The sequence below is a fragment of the Rhincodon typus genome, chromosome 14, assembly GCF_021869965.1.
Source record: "Rhincodon typus isolate 14 chromosome 14, sRhiTyp1.1, whole genome shotgun sequence".
Taxonomy (NCBI): domain Eukaryota; kingdom Metazoa; phylum Chordata; class Chondrichthyes; order Orectolobiformes; family Rhincodontidae; genus Rhincodon; species Rhincodon typus.
The window spans coordinates 44,724,617-44,746,733 of record NC_063345.1 but is presented as its reverse complement, the minus strand read 5'-3'; the positions used below and the strand labels follow the sequence as shown (position 1 = coordinate 44,746,733).

General features: G+C 38.3%; 1 protein-coding gene across 3 annotated transcripts in view; it reads right to left on the bottom strand.

Moving 5' to 3' along the window:
• enox2 (ecto-NOX disulfide-thiol exchanger 2) overlaps positions 1 to 22,117 on the bottom strand; it is a 200,381-nt gene that overhangs the window by 166,594 nt on the left and 11,670 nt on the right. The window contains exon 3 of one of the 3 annotated variants that reach the window (XM_048604978.1): positions 20,440 to 20,532. The exons of the other annotated variants lie outside the window; for them this stretch is intronic. The gene's annotated coding sequence lies outside the window, so the exon portion shown is untranslated. The remainder of the gene's footprint in view (positions 1 to 20,439; positions 20,533 to 22,117) is intronic. 3 annotated transcript variants of the gene reach the window in all.

Here is a 22,117-nt window from a genome sequence, read left to right as displayed (position 1 = left end):
AAATCTCTGAACAAGTGAGTGAAACTGTCAGAACAAAGATGTGACAATGAACGTTAATTTATCAAACCAGCCCAATTTTGGAAAATCCTAGCATTAAGATAATAGAAATCATTCATCATTCCAGTGGCTTGAGACCACAATTATACTTTGAAAACCGTGAAAACAACTGGGTTTAGTGCAGCAAAACAGAAATACCTGACTAGTTTAAAAAAGGTAATACCACAGATAGAATGTACACATCTGATGCTGTGACCTTTGCGTTAAAAGAAATGGATCAATGAGAAATGCTACGATAACAGTCTGGGTTTAAGAGGTGTTAAAGCTATTCACAAGGTGATCAATTATCAAACTAATTTCTGTCATACCTTATCATGCCTACTTATAAACAATAAGCAAACAAAAACTGACGTTATGAGAAAGGTCCTTGCACCCTGAAAGTTGTAATATTCACATAAATCTTGACCAGTCACCAAGTTCTCATGAATAGATTGACATTCATCATGAAATATTTAATCATTTGAAATCTGTATATTACTTAATTTTGCATGGTATGTACTCATCTGAAACCTGAACAAAATTGGGATTTTTTGGCATAGTGAATTGTTATGCATGCAAACACATAAACTACCTCAAAGCAGTTGCTTAAATACTTTAGAAACATTCAAAGGACTTCATGACTTCAAATCCACCAATGATTTTGTCAAAATGTGCCAGTCTTGTAATCAGAAGCAAAATATTCTTCCTGCTACATGTGCAGTTATTCTCCATTGCAAGGCCAACTTATTGTACATCCTAAATTTACGATCTCCAACTTATTGATTGTGATCAATTGGTCAAGTGCAGACTCTTAGACAGTTGATCTCACCACCTGATCATTTTCCACGCTGTGCACAGATTGATCATGCCACTGCAAAGCTTACACGTCTGGAAGCTGCATGGCTAGAGGAAAGTGCAGACTCTTAACAGACTTTGAGATAGTAGGAACTGCAGATGCTGGAGAATCCGAGACAACAAGGTGCAGGGCTGGATGAACACAGCAGGCCAAGCAGCATCATAGGAGCAGAAAGGCTGACGTTTTGGGCCTAGACCCTTCATCAGAAAAGGGGGAGGGGAAGGGGGTTTTGAAATAAATAGGGAGAGAGTGGGAGGCGGATAGAAGATGGATAGAGGAGAGGATAGGTGGAGAGGAAACAAACAGGTGGAAGAGGTGGGGATGGAGCCAGTAAAGGTGAGTGTAGGTGGGGAGTTAGAGAGGGGATAGGTCAGTCCAGGGAGGACGGACAGGTCAAGGGGGCAGGATGAGGTTAGTCGGTAGGAGATGGGGGTGCAGCTTGAGGTGGGAGGAGGGGATAGGTGAGAGGAAGGACAGGTTAGGGAGGCGGGGACGAGCTGGACTGGTTTTGGGATGCGGTAGCGGGAGGGGAGATTTTGAAGCTTGTGAAATCCACATTGATACCATTGGGCTGCAGCGTTCCCAAGCGGAATATGAGTTGCTGTTCCTGCAACCTTCGGGTGGCATCGTTGTGGCACTGCAGGAGGCCCAGGATGGACATGTCGTCTGAGGAATGGGAGGGGAGTTGAAATGGTTCGCGACTGGGAGGTGCAGTTGTTTGTTGCATCATTTTTCAGTTTAGCCTACAAGAATTATCACGGCAAAGTAAAGCAAATTTTGTGGTGGCAATACAAAAAATGAACAGGAAACAAACAAAGATCTGACATACAAGGCCAGTATTTGATAGCATTAGAAACATAGATACGGTGGGCCGAAAATCTTCCTATCTGGACTGTCTGCAAGAACAGCTCTGTTCTCTGTAGATCTGCAGCTTTTTTTCTTTTTTCAGGTCGTCAGCTAATGAGTCTCTGCAGGACAAAGAAAAATGACGGGGAATGCTGCTACATCCACATTAAGCAACGCAAGCTGATCGGGGTCTAACATAGAACAGTAAAGCCCAGGATGTTGTGCCAAACATGATGCTAAATTAAACTAATCCCTTCTGCCTGCCCTTAGTACATATCCCTTCATTCCTTGCATATTCATGTGCTTATCTAAAAGCCCCTTAAACACCCCTATCATATCTGCCTCCACCATTACCGCTGGCAGCACATTCCATACTCTTACTACACTGTGTAAAAAACCTTACCCCTCACATCTCCTTTCCCCTTCTCACTTTAAATGCATGCCCCCAAGTATTAGATATTTCAACTGTGGGGAAAAAAGATTCTGACTGTCAACCCTATCTGTGTCTCTAATAATTTTATAGACTTCTCTCAAGTTACCCTGCAGACTCCGCCACTTCAGAGAAAACAACCCTAGTTTTTCTAGCTTATCCTCACAGTTCATACCCTATAATCCAGACACAATATCACAAACAGCTGAGGTCCCAGTACGAATCCCTGTGGAACACCACTCGTCACAGATCTCCAACCAGAAGACACCCTTCCAGGAAACAAATAATTTCCTAAGCTTCCCCTCTTGAAAATGGGAAGCAACATTCTGGATGCCCCAGAAGGACAGATCCAGAGGCCAACTTGTGGCATGATCAGCAGAAAAGTGACATCACGAACGACAAGGCGAAGCAATAATAACCGATGAGCCTGGATCATCTAAAAAGAAATGAAAATTGCACAACTTCAATGTGGAATGGGAAAATAAATTCGTTTTAAAAGAAAACAGCATTTGCCTTGTATGTCATCAAATATGTTGATAGTAACAAGAAAAAGGAGCATTTGGAACAACTCCACACAAATGATGCACAGTGAATCCGAGGATAGCTTTCCCTTCGTCGGCCTGGAATGAAGAATGTTGACGAGCTGAAGGTTGTTTGGAAAGCTCAACAATAATTTCCTTTCTAAACCATCAGCAATAGGTAAGGTCTGCAGCAAAGCATCATTTTGCATTTGCTATCTTCTGGTAAAATACAAGCAATCATTCACAAATGGCAAAGTAATTACAGAAGCGATGACCGTGTCCATCACTCTTTATTCAGAGACCTTAAGAACAAAGAAGAAATCATAACAGCAATCCAGACCATATCATTGGTGCTTCCACATTAACAAGATGAGTGGAATCTTTATCCGAAGACATCTTTCAGCAACTACAGCAGGACCTGAAGGATTGCGACTGCATCACACTGCAGTTCAATGAATCCAATAACATAACCAATACAACCCAGCTGATTGTTACGTCCTTAAAAAACAACTTGAGAGGATCTTCTTATCCTTTTGCCCTTTAGAAAAGGAAACAAACAGTGAAGCATCTACAATGGATTCAACAGGTATATGCTTGAGAAAATAAAAAAAACATGCTAGTCAAGAAACGGTTTCCATCACAGCTGGTGTACCAGCCATGCTTGGCACAAATACGAGCCTTGTTGCATTTAGCAGAAGTTATCCTGATATTCCCTCATTTGTCAATTACCACTGTATAATCCACCTGCAAACATTACCTGGTAAAGTTATGGACTCTTCTCACAGAATGAAAAGTTGTTGCTAAGATTGTAAAATCAATTTGAGCAAAATCAGTACAGCATTGTTAAATCTTCAAGTCACATAATCCACTTTGAGGATGGAAAAGGACAATTGCAATTTTGAGCTCGGATTTGAGACTTGCCTGAAAAGCAGCATCCCATTATTCTTGTCTCTTTCAGCATCGTGTGAACATAACAAGGAACAATAGAGAAGCAATTCAGTCCCTCGAGCTACTCTGCCATACAATACAATCATGGCTAATTTTATCTTGGTCTAAGTCCACTTTCCTGTCAGTTCCCCTAACCCTAAACCTATCACTAATAAAAAATCTGTCTCTCTCCACCTTAAATTTGCTTAATGTTTCAGCATCCATGACACACTGGGTAGCAAATTCCACAAATTCACGACCCTTCGAGAAGTAACTTCTCCTCATTCTTAATTTAAAACTGCTATCCCTTATCCTAAAACTATGACTTCTCACAAGGAAATTGCTCCACACAAGGAAATAATGTCTCTACATTTACTTTGTCAATCCCCTACAGCATCTTTTATACCTCAATTAGACATCCTCAATTCTTCTAAACTATAAACAGTCTAGGCCTAAACTGCTCAATGACTTCACAAGATAAACCCCCGACCTCTGGCATCAATCTAGTGAATTGTCCCTGAAATGCCTCCAATGCAGCTCCATCTCTCCTCAAGTAAGGGGACCAAAATTGAACACAGTACTCCAGGTGCAGTGCCACTAATACAGTTGTAGCAACACTTCCCTACTTTTATGCGCTATTCCGTCAGCGATAAATGCCAAAATTCAATTGCCTCTCTTTTACTTGCTATACCTTCATACTAGTTTTCTGTGATTCACACATGACGACACCCAGCTCCCTCTGCACTGAAGCAGTCTGAGGTTTTTCTCCCTTTAGATAATAAGCTGTCTTTCATTTTTTCTGACCAAAATGGATAAACTCACACTTATGCAAATTAAACTCTATCTCCAAATTTTGGCCCATTCATTTAACTTATCCACGTCTATTTGTAAACTTACTTATGAATTTAATTTCCTAGTATAATCTTCAAATTTGGCTGTAGCAGATTCAGTTCCTGCATCTAAGTCATCAATATAAATTGTAAATAGTTAGGGCCCCGGGACCAAACCCTGCAGCACCCCACTAGTTTTTTCTTGTCAGGCAGGAAAAAAATCCATTTATTTTGATTCTCTGCTTTCTGTTGGTTAGCCAATCTACCATACAAACTAACAAATTACCCTTAACTCCATGTGATCTTACTTTGTATAGTAATCTTTTGTGCAACACCTTATCAAATGCCTTCTAGAAGTCCAGAGGTACCATGTGCACAGGAACGCCATTATCCATTTTGCTTGTTATATCTTTGAAGAACTCTAGCAAAATTAGTGCGAGAGCTGAAAAGTCACCAAAAATCATCTTCATCATTCAGTTCTTGAAGACGATTTTCTTGGAATCAACCCTACCATTCAAAGCAAAGGGAATTTAACAAACAATTTGTCCAGGAAGACCCCCTCCACCCCAAATTCCAAGTGTAGTCTGACCATTGTTTGATACACATTTAGCAAAATTTCTTAGCTCTTCAACCGTATCACTCCAGAAATGAAATATTGTGCTGGGGTTACTTTTGTATGTCATATATAGAAGTATACAGATAAAAATGACACTATAAACCTGTGCCATTCCTTTTAGTCATTTGTGAATGACAGCCCCCCCAACAGGCACCATTTCATACTTATCTGCATCGAAATTAATTTGAACAAGTACTGTCCATTTTGCAAGTTTAATGTTCAATTAAACAGCAGGCAATCACAAATTATCCCAGTTGAGCAGATCAAGCAACAAACCAACTCAAATGGATTTACATTAGCAAAAGCTTGAATTCCTTGTCTAATCAGTTCCAAGCAGCTAAATCTAATTAGCAAAGTAGTGCTCTTGAGTGGTAGTGGACCCTGAGATCTTGGTTAAAATCCCATTTACTCCATATACATTTGCTGCCATAATGTTTGTTTCTGTTGATTTCTTAAAACAAATAGTATAGTTGCGGCTGAGTGGTTAAGACAATGGATTAAAAATGCTAATTGGGGTATTCTTGCGTAGGTTTGAGTTCGGGTAATGTCCCCAACTCTGGGCCAGAAGGCATGGGTTGAAGTCACACATGTTCCAGAGATGTGTGCCATAAGACCGTAAGAAATAGAAGCAGAATTAGGTCATTTGGCCCATCAAGTCAGCTCCACAACTTGATCTTAGTAACCCTACAATAGGAAAACAGGCCATTCAGCCCATCGAGTCCACACCTACCTTCTGAAGAGCATTCTACCCAGGCCCACACCTCTACCCTATCACCATCCATTTCCCATGACTAATCCACCTAACCCGCACATCTTTAGACTGTGGGAGGAAACCGAGCATCCAGAGGAAACCCACGTAGACACAGTGAGAATGTGCAAACTCCGTGGAATCGAACCTGAGTCCCTGGTGCCAATAGACAACAGTGCCAACCACTGCGCCACCATGCCACCATGTGGCTGATATATGTTTTTCAATCTCATTTGCCTGCCTTCTCCCTGTTACCCTTGCTTTCTTTACCAATCAAGAACCCATCACTGTCTTAAATACACACAGGTGATGGCCTAGTGGCATTATCACTGGATTGTTAATCCAGAAACCCAGAGTATGTTCTGGGGTCCTGGGTTCAAATCTCACTGCGGCAGATGGTAGAATTTGAGTTCAATAAATATCTGGAATTAAGAACCTAATGATGACCATGAATCCATTGTCGATTGTCGGGAAAAATCCATCTGGTTCACGAATGTCCTTTAGGGAAGGAAACTGCCATCCTCACCTGCTCTGCCCTCCATGTGACTCCAGATCCACAGCAACATTGTTGACTCTGAACGGCAATAAGTGCTGGCCTAGCCAGTGATGCCCACATCCAGTGAATGAATTAAAAAGAAAAATGACTTGGCCTTCAGAACCCTCTTTGGTAATGAGCGCTACCACTCTATTGCTGAAGAAATTCCTCCCTTTTAGAACCGAGATGAGGAGGTCCTCTCACTCAGACGGTGCCCCTGATTCTCTTGAAGTTCTGGTATGCTGCTGGTGTCTTCCACTGTGAAGATTGATGCAAAGTACCTATTCAGTTCCTCTGTCATTTCTTTGTTCACCATTACTACGTCTCCAGCCTCACTTTCAGTGATCCAAAGTCCACTTTTGCCTCTCTCTCTCACTTTTTGGATAACAAAAAAAAAAGGCTTGCAAAATTCCTTTATATTACAACCTAGCTTACTATTTTTCATCTTCTTCCCTTGTTGCTTTTTTAAGTTATCCTCTGCTGGTTTTTAAAGGCTTCCCACCACATTGTATAGCTTTTCCCTTCTGCTTTTACGCTGTCCGTGACTTTGCTTGTCAGCTATGGTTGCCTCATCTTCCCCTTAGTATGCTTCATGTTCCTTGGGATGAATTTCTGCTGTGCTTCTCGAATTAAAAACTCCTACCATTGCTGCTCCACCATTTTCCCTGCTCGGCTTCCCTTCCAGCCAATTCCTCCCACATGTCTTTGTAGTTACCTTTGCTCAATTGTAATACCATCACAGCTGACTCCAGCTTCTCTCTCTCAAATTGCAGGATGAATTATATCATAATAATTATAGTCACTGTCCCCCAAGCGTTCCTTCACCTTAAGCTCATTACACATCACCAAATCCAAAATTGCCTGTTCCCTAGTGGGGTCTACCGCAAGCTGCTTCAGAAAAACATCTTGTAAACATTCCACAAATTCCTTTTCCTGAAATCTACTAACAACTGAATTTTCCCAGTCCACTTGCAAACTGAAGTCTTGCATAATTATTGTAACTGTACCTTTTTACATGCCTATTCTATCTCTTGATTTATTTTCTGCCCCACAACCTGACTATTGCTAAGAGGCCTGTTCACTACTCGCATCAAGGTATTTCTTTTTCTTTTGTGTTTCCTCAACTCTGCCTATACAGATCCTACGCTTTATGACTCCATATCACTTCTTGTTATCTATTTAATATCACTTCTTACTAACAAGGAAACTTTGCCCCCTCTGTCCATCTGCCTGTCTTTTTTTTTATTCATTCATGGGATGGTGGCGTTGCTGGCTAGGCCACATTTATTGCCCATCCCTAATTGCCCAGAGGGCGGTTAAGAGTCAACCACATTGCTGTGGGTCTGGAGTCACATATTGGCCAGACCAGGTAAGGATGGCAGTTTCCTTCCCTAAAGGCCATTAGTGAACCAGATGGGTTTATCTCACAATCGACAATGGATTTATGGTTATCATTAGATTCTTAATTCCAGATTTTTTTTATTGAATTCAAATTCCACCATCTGCCTAGGCAGGATTCGAACCCGGGTCCTTAGTCCTTAGAACATTATCTGGGTCTCTGGATTAACAGTCCAGTGAAAATACCACGAGCCATTGCCTCCCCCTTCCTGTAAGGAATAGCTATGCTATATGGCTATGGTTGTATGGCTATGCCAATTTCTCATTTCACGCCTATGTCAGAATGTCAGGTCCACTGTGGGTACACGTTACAGAGTTCAAAGAAATGAGACTAGATCAGCTTAGGATACCTGGTTGATGCAGACAAGATGGACCAAAGGGTTCTTTTCTATGCTGTTTAACTCTAAAACTACAGACAATTTTTCAGCTATGTATTCAAGTTTCCTTTCAGATGTCATTTACATGTATGCAAAGGTAGAGTTTTACATAAAATTTTAGCCATGGCAAAACTAATATGACACAATACAAACAACTGCAGTTATAATTCCAGTTAATGGTACTACTGGACATGTCCCAGATTGAAACCTGGCTTGATGGATCACATGTTTTATTTTAATTTTAGTTAATGTGGTGGATGGGCACTGAAACATTTTTACACATGGTTTCAGTCATTCTTTAATGATAGAAAATAAATTTATTAGACAAAAAGAAAACAACTAAACTATACACTAAGGTAGTCAGAGATCTTAACACAAGCAGTAAAGATTCAATCTGTTACAGAATTCAAGTCCAAGATATATTACACTCCCTCTTGACCCTACGTTTCTACTCAATTGATTGCTGCCAGTTTCTATTCAGCAGACTGCTGAGACAATTTTATGATTTCTTTCAAAGTCTATGGGCATGAGCCTTCACAATTGAGTTCCTAAACCTCTATTACTTCAAGTCATTCTCTAAAACCTACCAACCTGAACCAAGTTTTTGATCATCTGCCTAATATCTCTGTCAATCAGACAAAGTCTCCTGTCAACTTTAAAGGTAGTGTATAAATGCAAGTTGTACTCACTGATTCAGGTATTCTGTTTCTGTCCAATAGTGAATGATTTCCAGTTAGTTACATCGCAACTGATTTTCCAGACTAAGCAGATGTACACAAGCACTCTCCAAACAGGTACTTCAATTCATACTCGAATTTCAAATGTGCAGCAAGTAGAACAGTTGTCAGCCATTAGTCAAACTGTACCAGCTGAAAAGTCATTCGTCTGCACTTAAAACATGTTTTTGACTAAAAGTGAACTACCAGTGAGAAGAAACATTTGGGGAACTGTCTGGGAAAGTTAAGTATTTGATGTTGGATGGCACGTTGCAACAAGTAATTAACCCCATTAAATAGTTCAACATCCAAAGGAAATAGGCATCATTGCACTTAGTTTGTGGCACATGGCCAACAATTCAACACCCAATAAACATCATTAAGGTCTGAAATGGAAGAGGAACCCATTGTCTACAGTATAGTAATTACTTTCAAGTGCCTCAAAGATCTGTTTATTACCTAGTAAGACAATTATTAGAGTGCAGATGGTCTGTGTAAGTTCATCACTTTTAAGGAAGGACTGTGCTTAAATGGTGGAAAATCTTGGCCATTGGTTACACATTGCTAGAAGCAAAGTCTTTCTGATCAGATTTGAGAAAGTATAAAAGGTAGGAAATTTGGTCATCTGTGCCTGTGAAAGTACGACAATTCGATGCTATCTTTTTTCAAACTTCAAAACCCCACAAACAACAGGCACTCAGTTGATCTTACAGAAAGAGCTTGTCAAAATTCAATGCAGCCAAACCAATGACCATTTACCTACAGTGGCTAGAAGAGCACAGAAATGAGGAATTCTGTGGGGAGTAATTCATTTCCTGATTTCTCAGAGTCTGTCACATTTGAAAGGCAGTGTGGTGATCAGTGTTATTCAGAGGAACAATAAGAAATTCTCAACTTGCCTGGCTTGAGTATGACTACAAAAACACAAAAAAAACACAACACCATCCAAGAGCAAGCAGCTTGCTTGATCAGTATTGCATCCACAACATTGAGCATTTTCACTATAAGCAAGATGCACTGCAACAATTCAAAATGGCTGCTTCAACAGCACATTTCAATTCTACAATCTCTACTACCTTGAAAAACAAGACAGGCACAAGATCACCACCACCTGCAAATTCCTCTCCAAGCCACATACCACCGACTCGAAACTATATCACTGTTCCTTCGTTGTCACTGTCAACATTCTGGAAATCAGTGACAATGCTGTAGGTGTACCTACAGAAATAGACTGTAGCAGTTCAGGGAAAATTAGGGATTAGCAAGGATTGACCTTGAGAGTAACTCTCTCATTCCAGGAAAGAATGAAAAACATTTGCGAATTCTTTTCATAAAATGAAAACAAGTCTTTCGGAATGAGCCAAGGGTTTTCAGCTTCAAGCAGTTGTGCTGGCCTTGTTTTCTTCATTTACATTACCTATGTGCATATGCTGACAGTATAGATGCCTTACAGTACTGACTGCCTCCCAAAAATAATTCCTAGAGAACCCATCAGCCTGGTATTGAATTGTGTGGCTCTTAACAGGCAGCAATGCTTGAAAAAAAATAATTTATCACTGAATCATTAGCCCCTCCAAACATTATGTTATCATGAGAGAGAGGGAGAGAAAGACAGATTCGAATCCACCAGTTACAGCTATTTTATACAAAACAGATGGCACAAGGGAAAAAGGCAAAAGGTTCATTGCGTACCAGGATTCGTGTATCCAAGGAACAGCTATGTACTACATTCAGAGTTAATCTTAAAACACGCTCACTGAATGCAACACCATTTTCAAATTATAGTTGTTTTGAAAACAGTGATTGTGGCTTACGTTAAATATTTTGAATCAGAACCAGGTCATATTACTATGCATTGAAATCTTTCCACTGCAGAGAAAAAAAGGTGCACGTATACGGAATACAAAGTAAATTTACACAGTTGCAATACCAGCTATGTAAATTTATTTTTACTCCTTTCTACTGACAACACTCAAGTGGATGTAAGTTATCCCATGACTATCTGAATAGGTGATTTGTCAATGGTATCCTAGACATGACTTCAAGCAGCATCAAAAGCCAGATTACTTATTCATTTTTTTTTTTTAAGTTTGTGTGCCAGATTTTAATTGGCTGTAAAATATTATAGGATATCCTGAGAACATGATAAACATGAAAACTAAACTAATGCGAGATTTTTTTAAATTTTGTTTCAATTTTACAGCAATTGTCTTTTTAAAATTTGTGAATCATAAACTTCAAATATTTTGTACACCTTGTTCCCTAAATTATTGATTGATCATAATTATAGGAACAATTATGATGTACAGATTTATGATATTTCTCAAAGCAAGGACTCTGAAAAGTGAGAGTGAGTGACAGAGCGCAAAAGAGTTATGCTGTTATGCTAAAACGGATGAGACATCAATGACAAAAAGGCAAAGGTTTATGATGTTCTGGGATTCATCTATCCAAGGAACAGGCAAATTAACATCTATTTTCTTCATATGTTAGCACTCCTTTGGTAATTCAAATTTCATTTTAATGCAGTATTTGGAGCTTAAGTCCAAAGTCTTCTTGCCACAATGATTATATCTTCCTTAAAGTCATTACAGAGTCTTTTCCTAGCAAGTATCTCTATTGTCATTAATGCACTTCATACTTTTATCAAATATACCTGCTCAATTGGAATAATTTAGTTTTGTAACAAAGCAGAGAACAATACTGCACAACTAGAAAAGGCCTTATACATTTTTTAAAAATCTGCGCATGCTGGACCCGAAACATGGACTTTGCCTTATCTGCACAGATGCTGCCAGACCTGCTGACTTTCTCCAGCAATTTGAGAGGATTTATACAATATGTTGTGAAACTGAGTCAGTTGAAATGTACTTGCATAAATGATATATTTGAATTCCCAATAAAAAAAGCCACGGGAATTGTACTGCACGCAACCTGGGAACTCAGTTTTCAGCTTTTGACTTATTGTGAAATCATTCAACTGTATTTAAAATAACTTTAAAGATTGAACTTGTTTGCCAAATACTTATGGTTGAGACTTCACAGCTGATTTGCTTTATGGTAAGTGTTTCCCTAGCTGGAAAGTATTGACAAATTGTCTTCCAAACAATTGCCACATTATCATTCCTTAAATTTCCCTTGTACAGACTGATGCTATTTCTAGAACAATTCTCTTCCCTCACCACAGAATTGAAACTTTAAAACTACCAAGCAATGAGCTTGTGTGTTCCTAGCAGTCCACTGATCATGTAAAATAATGCATGCTACAACAATGCAGTCCTAAATATAGAAAATTAGTTACACCATTCTTTTGCCTACAATGTTTTTTTTATATTTATTGCAGGAGATCAAATACACTCACAAAAAGCAGCGATTTTTCTAGTTTGTTGTATTTTTATGATAGTATCGTCAGTGATAAAAATTGGGCTAAATGAAAGATACGACACAATTTGGTTGACACGTCACGATTGTTTCAGAAAATTTATCAGTGGTAAGACTCCTAAAGTCCTCTATATATAATTGTAGCCACTGTACACAGATGAGTTTGTGTCTCACAGTTCAGCCAAAATATTCAAAACAGGTTAATTTGGACCAAATCTGTTCATTTCAAATATAATCATTTGTTCAAAGAATTCATTTGATTAGCTATCTTGTAATGTCTGGAATTGGCTTGGATATATTATATATCAGCAAATATGGAAGGTGGAGGAGGAGACTGATTTGAGAAACAAGAATGAAACGGGAGATGTTGCTGGGCCAAAGCCAATGCAAGTCAATAAGCATAATTTAATAAGTGAATAAGACAAGACATAGGTTATGCGGAGCAGAGATCTGGTTGTGCTCGAGATTATGTAATGTACAAACCGAGAAACCAACCAGGACAGCACTGGAACAATCAAATCTAGAAGGTTAAGAAGAGTATGGATGAAGGTTTTTGCAGCAGGGGCGGAGATAGGTGATACAAATTTGAAGTAGGTGATCTTGGTGTTGGCAAAAAATGTTGTCAGAAGCTCAAATCAAGGAAAAATATAATACAAGCCTTGTAACTGGTCTGCTTTATCCTCAGACATTGACAATGGAGTGGAATAGAGTCAGTGCATACCCACTGAAGAAATGTAGCTCCATACAGGACAGAACTGCCAAACAGATTTATGTTTATGTCCTTGAAGTCAAATATCCACTTCCTTTATCATTGGTCTGTGTAGTATACCATCTACAGGATATACTGTATAAATTCACATCTATTTCAACACCACTCTGAAGCCCTGCAAATTTCTCAACAAGGAAGGAAAAAAAGCAGCATTATGAAAACTTAGAAGATGCAAGTTCCCTCCAAGTCATACATCATTCTGTTTTAAACATGTATTTTTATTCCTTCATTGTTGCTGGATTGAAAGTGAGTTGAAAATTTCAGAATTAACACCATTACCATAGAACAAAATCCCAGAGCTCACTCCCTAACAGCACTGTCGGTGTACTTGCACCAAATGGACTGTAGAAGTTCAAGGCAGCAGCTCACTACCATCTTCTCTCAGACAATTACGGATGGGCAATAAGCATTGGCCCAGTCAGCAACACCCACATCCCACAAGTTAATAACAATTTTGTTTTGTTAATAGTCGTTTGAAGAAAAACTGTATTGCTGCCTTCCCAGAACACTGAGGTAGGCTGACATTTTTCAAGCATTTTCCACACGTAATAAACATGTTAAGAAAGATGCAACTTTGTATTATTTTCTATATTTTGAATAAGAGTGGTAATGCTCTTCATATTAGCACTTCCCTTTAAGTAACATCCTCCAGTCTCATAGCCAACCACCACTTCATACCATTGTAATTTCTTCTTTTTAGATTCAGGACCCTAGTTTCAATCATCTTAAAGGATACAACTACATTAAACTTTCAACTACCTCATTTGAAAGGTTTTGTTGAGAATCTAAGTTATCTATGCAACAAATAAGGTGTTTGTAAACTTTATTTTTAAAATATATGTTTGAGGGGTTGTAACAAAATCATTCATTAGGAACTGAAAAATGTTGCACAAATATGCTGTTGCACAATTTACTTCAGGATCTGCATTTTTAAAATTTTGTTTAGCCTAAAAAAAACTCATCATCCAAAAATCTATCCACAGAACCTTCAGTGACCCCAAGGTGTGGGCTGCAGAATGTGGATAGTACAAATGCATAAAAAATGAAGATAAGAAGACAATTCTTTTTAATCTGCACGTGCGTAAGAAGTACAGCAATTAGAAAAGATGTAGGTCAAGGATAAGGAGGCTGGAACATGACTACAGCATAGGCAATACGACCCAGCTGTCAAGACTGACCTGCCGAAGGCAAAGTCACAGACTGTAATTAAACCTGAACACTTTGTAATGGAGAGAGAATTGTTCCACCTTACCCATATAATTAACTGGAATCTGATTGAGGTCAGCAAACGCCAAAGGATTAAGTTTTAAAGAGTGCTCACATTATCTTAGAGCTGCTTCTCTGCAAATTAGTTAAATGTATATGTATGTCTTTGCTACTATCTAGTCAATTATCTTCTGCCTATCTGAAAATCAACGCTGGTCAAAACAATTTTCTGAAGAAGGGTCCTGACCCTAAAAGTCAGCTTTCCTGCTTCTTTGATGCTGCCTGTTCTGCTGTGTTCCTCCAGCTCCACGCTGTGTTATCTCAAACTAAAGATGTGCAGGTTAGGTGGAGTGACCATGCTAAATTGCCCATAATGTCCAGGGACATGCAAGTTGGTGCATTAGCCATGGGAAATGCAGTGCTGAGGGAAAAGGATAGGGTAATGGGTCTGGTTAGGATGCTGTTCGGAGGATCAGTGTGGACTTGTTCTGCCAACTGGCCTATCTCCACACTGTAGGAATTCTATGGATTCTATGGAAAATTGCTCTGAGCACAGATTGTTATTTAAGGTCCTGCAAATACTTATACACAGGACACAACAGCATTTTGATTTGACTTGTAACTGCTTTCACCATGGAATAATCATGTGTCTTAAATGAAACAAAAGAATCTAAAAGAAAATATAAATGATTGGCCAGGGCATTAAATTAACATTAAATACCAGTAAAACCTGTAATTAAGGTTTCCAGCTCATTAACAATTCAAGCCAAATCTAAAAACAAAATGTAGAAAATTAATTTCCCATAATCAAAGAGACTAAATTTAAATACTGCACTGGAGTCAATAGTTTTTAAAAAGGCTCTTTGTAAGATATTCATAAGATCTACTTTTTACTTTCCTGGAAGGTACTTTTCCATTTCTGGGACTCATTTTTCATTCTCACCAACTCTTTTTGAATAATGCAGATATGTTGTCACGTCATTATCAAAGGTGCAGCTATGAGTACCTGCACGGGATCCAGTCTTTGTGGGATAGGTGCAACATTCCTCACTCCAATCCCACAACTCTTTCTCCCTCATGTTGATGACATAATTGGCACCAGTTCCCTGTCTCATCTGGAATTGAATAAAATTATCAATTCTACTTTCAATTTCCGTCCTGCTCTCAATTTCACATGGTTCGTTTCTGACTCCTCACTTTCTCGATATCTGTTTCCGTTTTAAACAAAATGTTCCAGTTAATTTTGATAAAGAAATCTCCTATAACCCATTTCCAAATTGGAGAACACAAACTGAGTGCTGGGGTAACTACTCAAGAAAATAGTTAAGGGAAAAATTAATCTCCATTTAGAGGAGCAAGGTTTGATTACGAATAGTCAGCATAGTTTTGTCAGAGGGTGGTCATGCCTAACAAATCTCGTGGAATTTTTCAAGGAGACAACCAAGCATTTGGATGAGGGTAGGGCAGTTGACTTAATTTATATGGATTTCGGCAAAGCCTTTGACAAGGTTCCATATGGGAAACTGACAAGGAGGGAAAAGCTCATGGGACCTGGGGTAACTTGGCAAGTTGGATCTAAAATTGGCTTAGTGACAGGAAACTGAGGGTGGCTTTAGAAGACTGTTTGTGATACTGGAGACTGACAAGCAGTGGTATACCACATGGATCAGTGCTGAGTCTCTTATTGTTTGAGATTGATCTAAATGTTTAGATCAGAGTGTGGTGGGGGGAGGGCAAGGTGAGGAAGATGACAAGTTTGCAGATGACAGAAAGAAAGGTCAGCCAGGTAGTTGACAGTGAGGAGGAAGGGGAGAGGCAGTTTAAATAAACATGGGAATGTTGCCAGTTTGCACTTAGTTGAAGATGAAGCAAAGTGAAGCAAGTCAAGTGCCAAATCAAAGACAGAAGACTACCAGCAAGAATGGAACGTGAAGAGAAAGTATTTGTGAAAGGAGGTTTATATTAGATGAAGGAAAACATGTCTCTATAAATAAGGCCAAGGGTTTGGAAATAGGAAACCCATAATGGAGTTAGCTTTTTCAGAACATTTTGGTCTGTTGAAAGTAATTTTTAAAAACAAGTAAATCTGACGTAAAGAATAAAACTGCAAAACAATACATCCATGTTAAGAAAACAGTCTATGTGCAATAGGTCAATTATTTGATTATAATGAGGAACTGTGGGATACCGTTCTTGGAAATGTTCTAATTTGGAGAACCCTATTACAGTGGAATGCCCATTTGTTCATGATGAAAATAAGGCCAAATTCAAAAATTTCTATAGAAATAAAAGACCATAATTCGAAAAATTAGTTTTGATACTGCATAATTTCAAGTTTTAAAGGAAGAAAACCACATTTTTATGAACAGTGAACTTATTTATGCAACCTCCAAATACTTTTAGCATCTTTCCTTTGCCTATCACCCACTTTGAATCTCGGTCTCCCCTTCAGCATCCTATTGCTGCTGTATGTGTACCTTAAGTTTAAATGTAACCTGTTCATTGACTTCCTTTTCTTCTTTCCGGCTTCAGGTGTTTTTCTCTACCACTAGCTCTATCATTCTCCCATGTCAAACTATTCAACAAATTTCAGATATTGTAATTATGAACTTATTCTCGAGTTCGGCAGCACGTTGGAAATGGATTGCCTGCTTCCATGTTTTAAGATGGAAATGCACCCATTTGAATTTGTTAAATATTACTAACAATTTTGATCCAAAAAGAGAGAGAGTCCTTTTGAAATTTTCTGCTAACTGCTTCAGTATTTGACTTTTCTTGAGATATGATGTGTTTATTTCTAGCTGTTTGGCAAAACATTTATGTTATAAAATATATTTTCTGACAGAGCAAAAATAATTTGAAGTTAGCTTCACAATATTTCAGAAACTTGCCTCTGAAATAAAAATAATCACACAAATGTTATCATCTCCAATTTCCTATAATCTTAATCACTTTTGATACTAATCATTACCTGAAGTTATAAGCCAATGAAAAGTCTCTTTCAGAGTAAAGTCTGCTTAGAAATTGAAATTTGAACAGTAAAAGATCATAACTTAAACTAAACAGTAATTACTTGAAAGTAATATGTTAAAAACTAGTGAACAGGATGTTTTGAGTATACTGCAGATATTGCAGTTCTAAAATAAAATCAAAATACGCCGGTAAATGTTTTGAAAACAGAAAGATGTCATGCTTCAGGCCAATCATTGACCTGTGAATGCAAGACATTTTGGGATTTTAGTCACAGTTAGAGATGTAGGTTTTTAGTCGAAACAAAAAAGGCCAGTATTTTTTAAATTATGAAGGATTTGCTAGAGTGAAGAAACAACAATTTCCCTTATTGGACTTCACTGGATCAGAGACAATTTAAGAGGCTCCTGAAGAGAATCAAGTTAATAGAAATATCTTTTTACAATGAGTTGGGAGAGTATAGAGTGCTTTGGATAAAGGTAGACGTTTTTGAATCAGTGTTTTAATAATGGATCAATTTTGGATTGTCCTTGCAAAGTTTGGTGATGCAGATCAAGTCTACCACCTATGATTCCCATCACTTGCGTCTTGAATACATGGTAATAATCTAAGCAAAGTCTGCTCTGATTTACAGCCTGGAATGATGACACGGCTAAAGTTAATTTATCCTCTTATCTTATACTAAAAGGAATGACTCATGTGCCTTCTTGTTGAAAGGTGAAAATGTACACACCAGCTGACTGATGCCTACCTGCCAATTCTTATCAATAACAGCTTAGAAAATGTACAGAAGCAATGAGATGCAGTAAGTCATTTAAGAGCAGTAATGGTTAAAGATAAAATTGTTATTTCACAATGATGTTTCTTTCATCGTTTGATAAACATCAAGAACTTTCTAATTTAACAAACTCCCATAAACACTCATGATGCTGTGATGTGCTTGGAAGGTACAAATTTCCGGTCCACAGTGGAATCCGGATCTCAAGGAAGCAACTCCTATTGAAGAACTTTCCTGGATTTACAAACAAGGTCACATTTGAATTTAATCAGCTAAGAAGGGAAGATGCAATGGGGTTGGTGTTTCCTTTGTGATGTGAGCCGAACCAGTCTTAAATTTCCCAACTTATTTCATTGTATTTTTTTTTAGTAGAAGTGCAACATTGGCCATTCTGCATTCCATTCCTTTCCAAGTCTCTTGGAAGAAAGCTGTTCATGTCTCTGTTGTTTAAACGTTTGCATCCTTTAATATTTTGCAGTAAAAATAATTTGGATCTCAATTTATCAATTTTGTCACATTCATCTGTTTAATTATTCCTCATTTCATATTTACTTACAATTATCAGTGTTTACTGCACAACCCTTTCAGATACTGAAATCTTTCCTTTAGTTTTCTCTAAATATACAAGTATTTTGACACTCTTATTTCATAAAACAATATTGCAATTTTTGCCCATTAGTTATTCCATTTTGATTGTGTAAATTACGCGCTGCTTAAAATATCTTTCATGTTATGTTTTATTTGCGTGTTTGAATTCTTTTTAGGTGCCCCTTCTGTGCTTTTGGCATTTTCCAATTTGGAGTTGATATGACCAAGAAACCTGTAGTGGCAGTGAGGCTGATTAGAAAGTTCCTTCAATAAAGCTGAAATGACCTCTGTCTAGATGGTTCTGGGAGTTAGGTAATTTGTGTACAAATGTAATCTAGGTAATATCAAATTTATATATTGTTTTTGAGCAAAAGGATTGTGTATTTTGTTAGTTGCAGTGTATTACAGAGTACCTGCTACATTTCTGAAATTGCACAGTAGAAATAGAAAACGAAAAAAAAGCAAAATGAAGTTTGAAAACTACGAGAAAAGATCTAAGCTCTTCAAAGCTTAGTTTAATTTCCACATCTCTTAATAAGCTGAAAAGCTGCAAGTCCAGAAGCTGTCAGGAGAATTACTCATTGCTTTTCATCTGCCCCAGTATCATTTGCCAGGAAAGAAAATATTCTTTCCACATCCTGGGCCCAGTCTTTGACAGCAGGATCAAATGAGTCAAGCTTCCTAAACAATGGTATGATGCTGGAAATGCATGCCCCAACTCAGACAACTGTTGCGAGCAAATTTCTTTAGGAGCATCCTTTTTTCCTCATCACTTCAAATAATTTCACAGAGGCCGGTATCCCATCAAGTCACCCTTTAGTTACACATGCATAGTACTTGACACTCTCTCAGAGTGAACAGGATGTCTGACGCTCCTGTTCTTATCTGTTCATAGAATTTCATAGAATCCCTAGAGTGTGGAAACAGGCCCTTCAGCCCAACAAGTCCACACCAACCCTCAGAGCATCCCACCCAGACCCATCCCCTTATAACCCACCTAAGCTACACATCCCTGAACACTACGGTCATTAACATGGCCAATCCACCTAACCTGCACATCTTTGGACTGTGGGTGGAAACCCGAGTACCCGGAGGAAACCCACGCAGACACGGGAGGAATGTGCAAACTCCACACAGACAGTTGTCTGAGGGTGGAATTGAACCCAGGTCCATGGTGTTGTGAGGCAGCAGTGCTAACCACTGAGCCACCATATCTGTCAGACAGGGCTCCCTGATTGGACCAGATTAACAGCCCCAATCAGGGAATTCATATTCTATGAGGTCCGCCTGGCTGACCTTGTTACAATCACAACAGACACCATTCAGGACAAAGCAGTTGACTCGATTGGCTTGACATTCTCAAAACAAAGATCCACTCTCTCCACCAGAGTAGCAGTAATGTGTACCATCTTCAAGAAACACTGCAGAAATTCAAAGAACCTTACACAGCACCTTCCAAACACCCAACCAATTCCACCTAGAAGGACGAGGGCAACAGATACATGGGAACACCACCAGCTACAAGTTCCCTTCTAAGTCATGCACTATCCTGACTTGAAAATATATCACCATTCCTTCACTATCACTAGGTCACAATCCTGGAAATCCCTCCCTAAGGGCATTATAGGTCTACCTACAGTAAATTGACTTCAATAAGGCAACTCACCATCAAATTCTCAAGAGCAATGAGGGACTACCAATAAATCCCACAAAGCAACAACTACAAAAACCTTTGTGAACAACTATCTCGAAATAGAAAGTTCATACAGAGAAACCACCAGAATACAGTATGTCTCAAAAAACTTTTTTTTTTTTTTTTTACACTCAGTAAAAAGGCAAAATAAGTTTTCAAAAAAGCAGTGAGTGGTAAAAGCCAACTAATAGCTAAGCAGATAAATCTGAATTAAATACCTGTCAAAAGAGGCCAATTTTTGGACATCCAGAGCAGATTTGATTGCTTAAGGGAAGAGACCTAGAAGTTTTGTTTTCACCTAAAAAACAAGGCTGTGGAGCACAAGTTATAGTGAGTTAACAAATTAATGAACTATTTACTCAACATGTCAAAAGACTAAATGAAGGTAATTCTTCAGGCTTTAAGAAAATAGGATTGAAAAAAGGAGAAAAAAAATGCAGAGTAAAAATTGTTATTACAACTTAAACCATCTGAATCCTTACACTGAAATTAATGTTATCTTTACTTTGCCAGTTTGAATGACAAATTCAAAATTTTATTCAGCATCTAAGATGGGATATTGATTTTATTTATTAAAATACAAAAAAAAAATCAGAAGAAAACGTGAATCTGGTGTAGAAGTCTGCTTGAAAATAACTCAAAAACATTGGCGCTAATAATATCACAGAATCCATCTTTGATAGTCATAAAAATCACTGAATCATATTGAGTGAAGCTATTTAAGAACGCTCTATCCACAGATCCTTCAGATACGCTCCAGCCATCTTAGAAATGGAAAATATTCACTAGTCTCCATGAAGACAACATATTGAAAAAGAAAAACTGAACTTCACAATGAAACAGCAGGAACGTGGACAACTTTCAGTTATAGTAGAACAATAAGGATTTAACAATTTTCATGTGCTAAGAATACCACAAGAAATAAAGTACTGCATACAAGATCAAAATCCTAACAATATTCTTCCAAATGAAATAAATAATTGACACCTTTAAGCATCTGTTAACAATTAGACAAGGTAACAAAATTCACCAATCTCAAAACTGGGAAACAAAGCTTTATAGTTTAGGAATTTATATTTAGGAATCCATTTTATAGTTCAGGAAGTTCTTAAGATTTCAAACACCTTCTAGGTCGACAGCAAATCAAATGCAGACCACGCTAACAGACTTCTTTACTAAATGGGAAGAATATCAGATGTGTTACACTTTATATACAGATCCATGCAGCTATGGAAACTGAGATCATTTCATAGAATTGTCATTGGCCTTTCAAATAAAATCAGTCACTTTAACTTCTTCAATCACAAGAGGATCTAACTGTAGAATGAGCATTCATATAACAGTGAAAAATAGTGTAATAAACTGTTCAAGAAGCAATGTACAACAAATGATCCTCTTTTTTAAATAATTTATTCATTGGAAAGGAGTGTCAAAGGGCCAGCATTTATTGCCTATTCCTAATCATCCACAAGAAGCTGCCTTCTAGAAATGCTGCTGTCCATTTGGTGTAGATACACTGACATTAGGGATAGTTCCAGATTTTGACCCAGTGACACCAACAGAATGGCGATATATAAGTCAGACTGGTGAGTGGTTTGGTGGGGTCTTGAGGTGTACCCAACATATCTGCTGCCCTTGAACTTTTGGATCAGTTTTCAACTTTTTCAGTATCAAGCAGATTTCCCTTCTCCTGCACATGCATGGTGACAAATGTAAACACCAAGGCTCTGGCGAAGATTGAAACATAGATGCGAAGATTTCACGGCACATTTCTCCCTTTGTCATGACAAACTGGTAGAAAACAACTCTAGATTATAGTGACCATGGGCTTGGAAGAAGTTATCTAAGGAGCCTTGGTGAATTTCTGCGGGGCTTGTGGATGGTGCACACCACAGC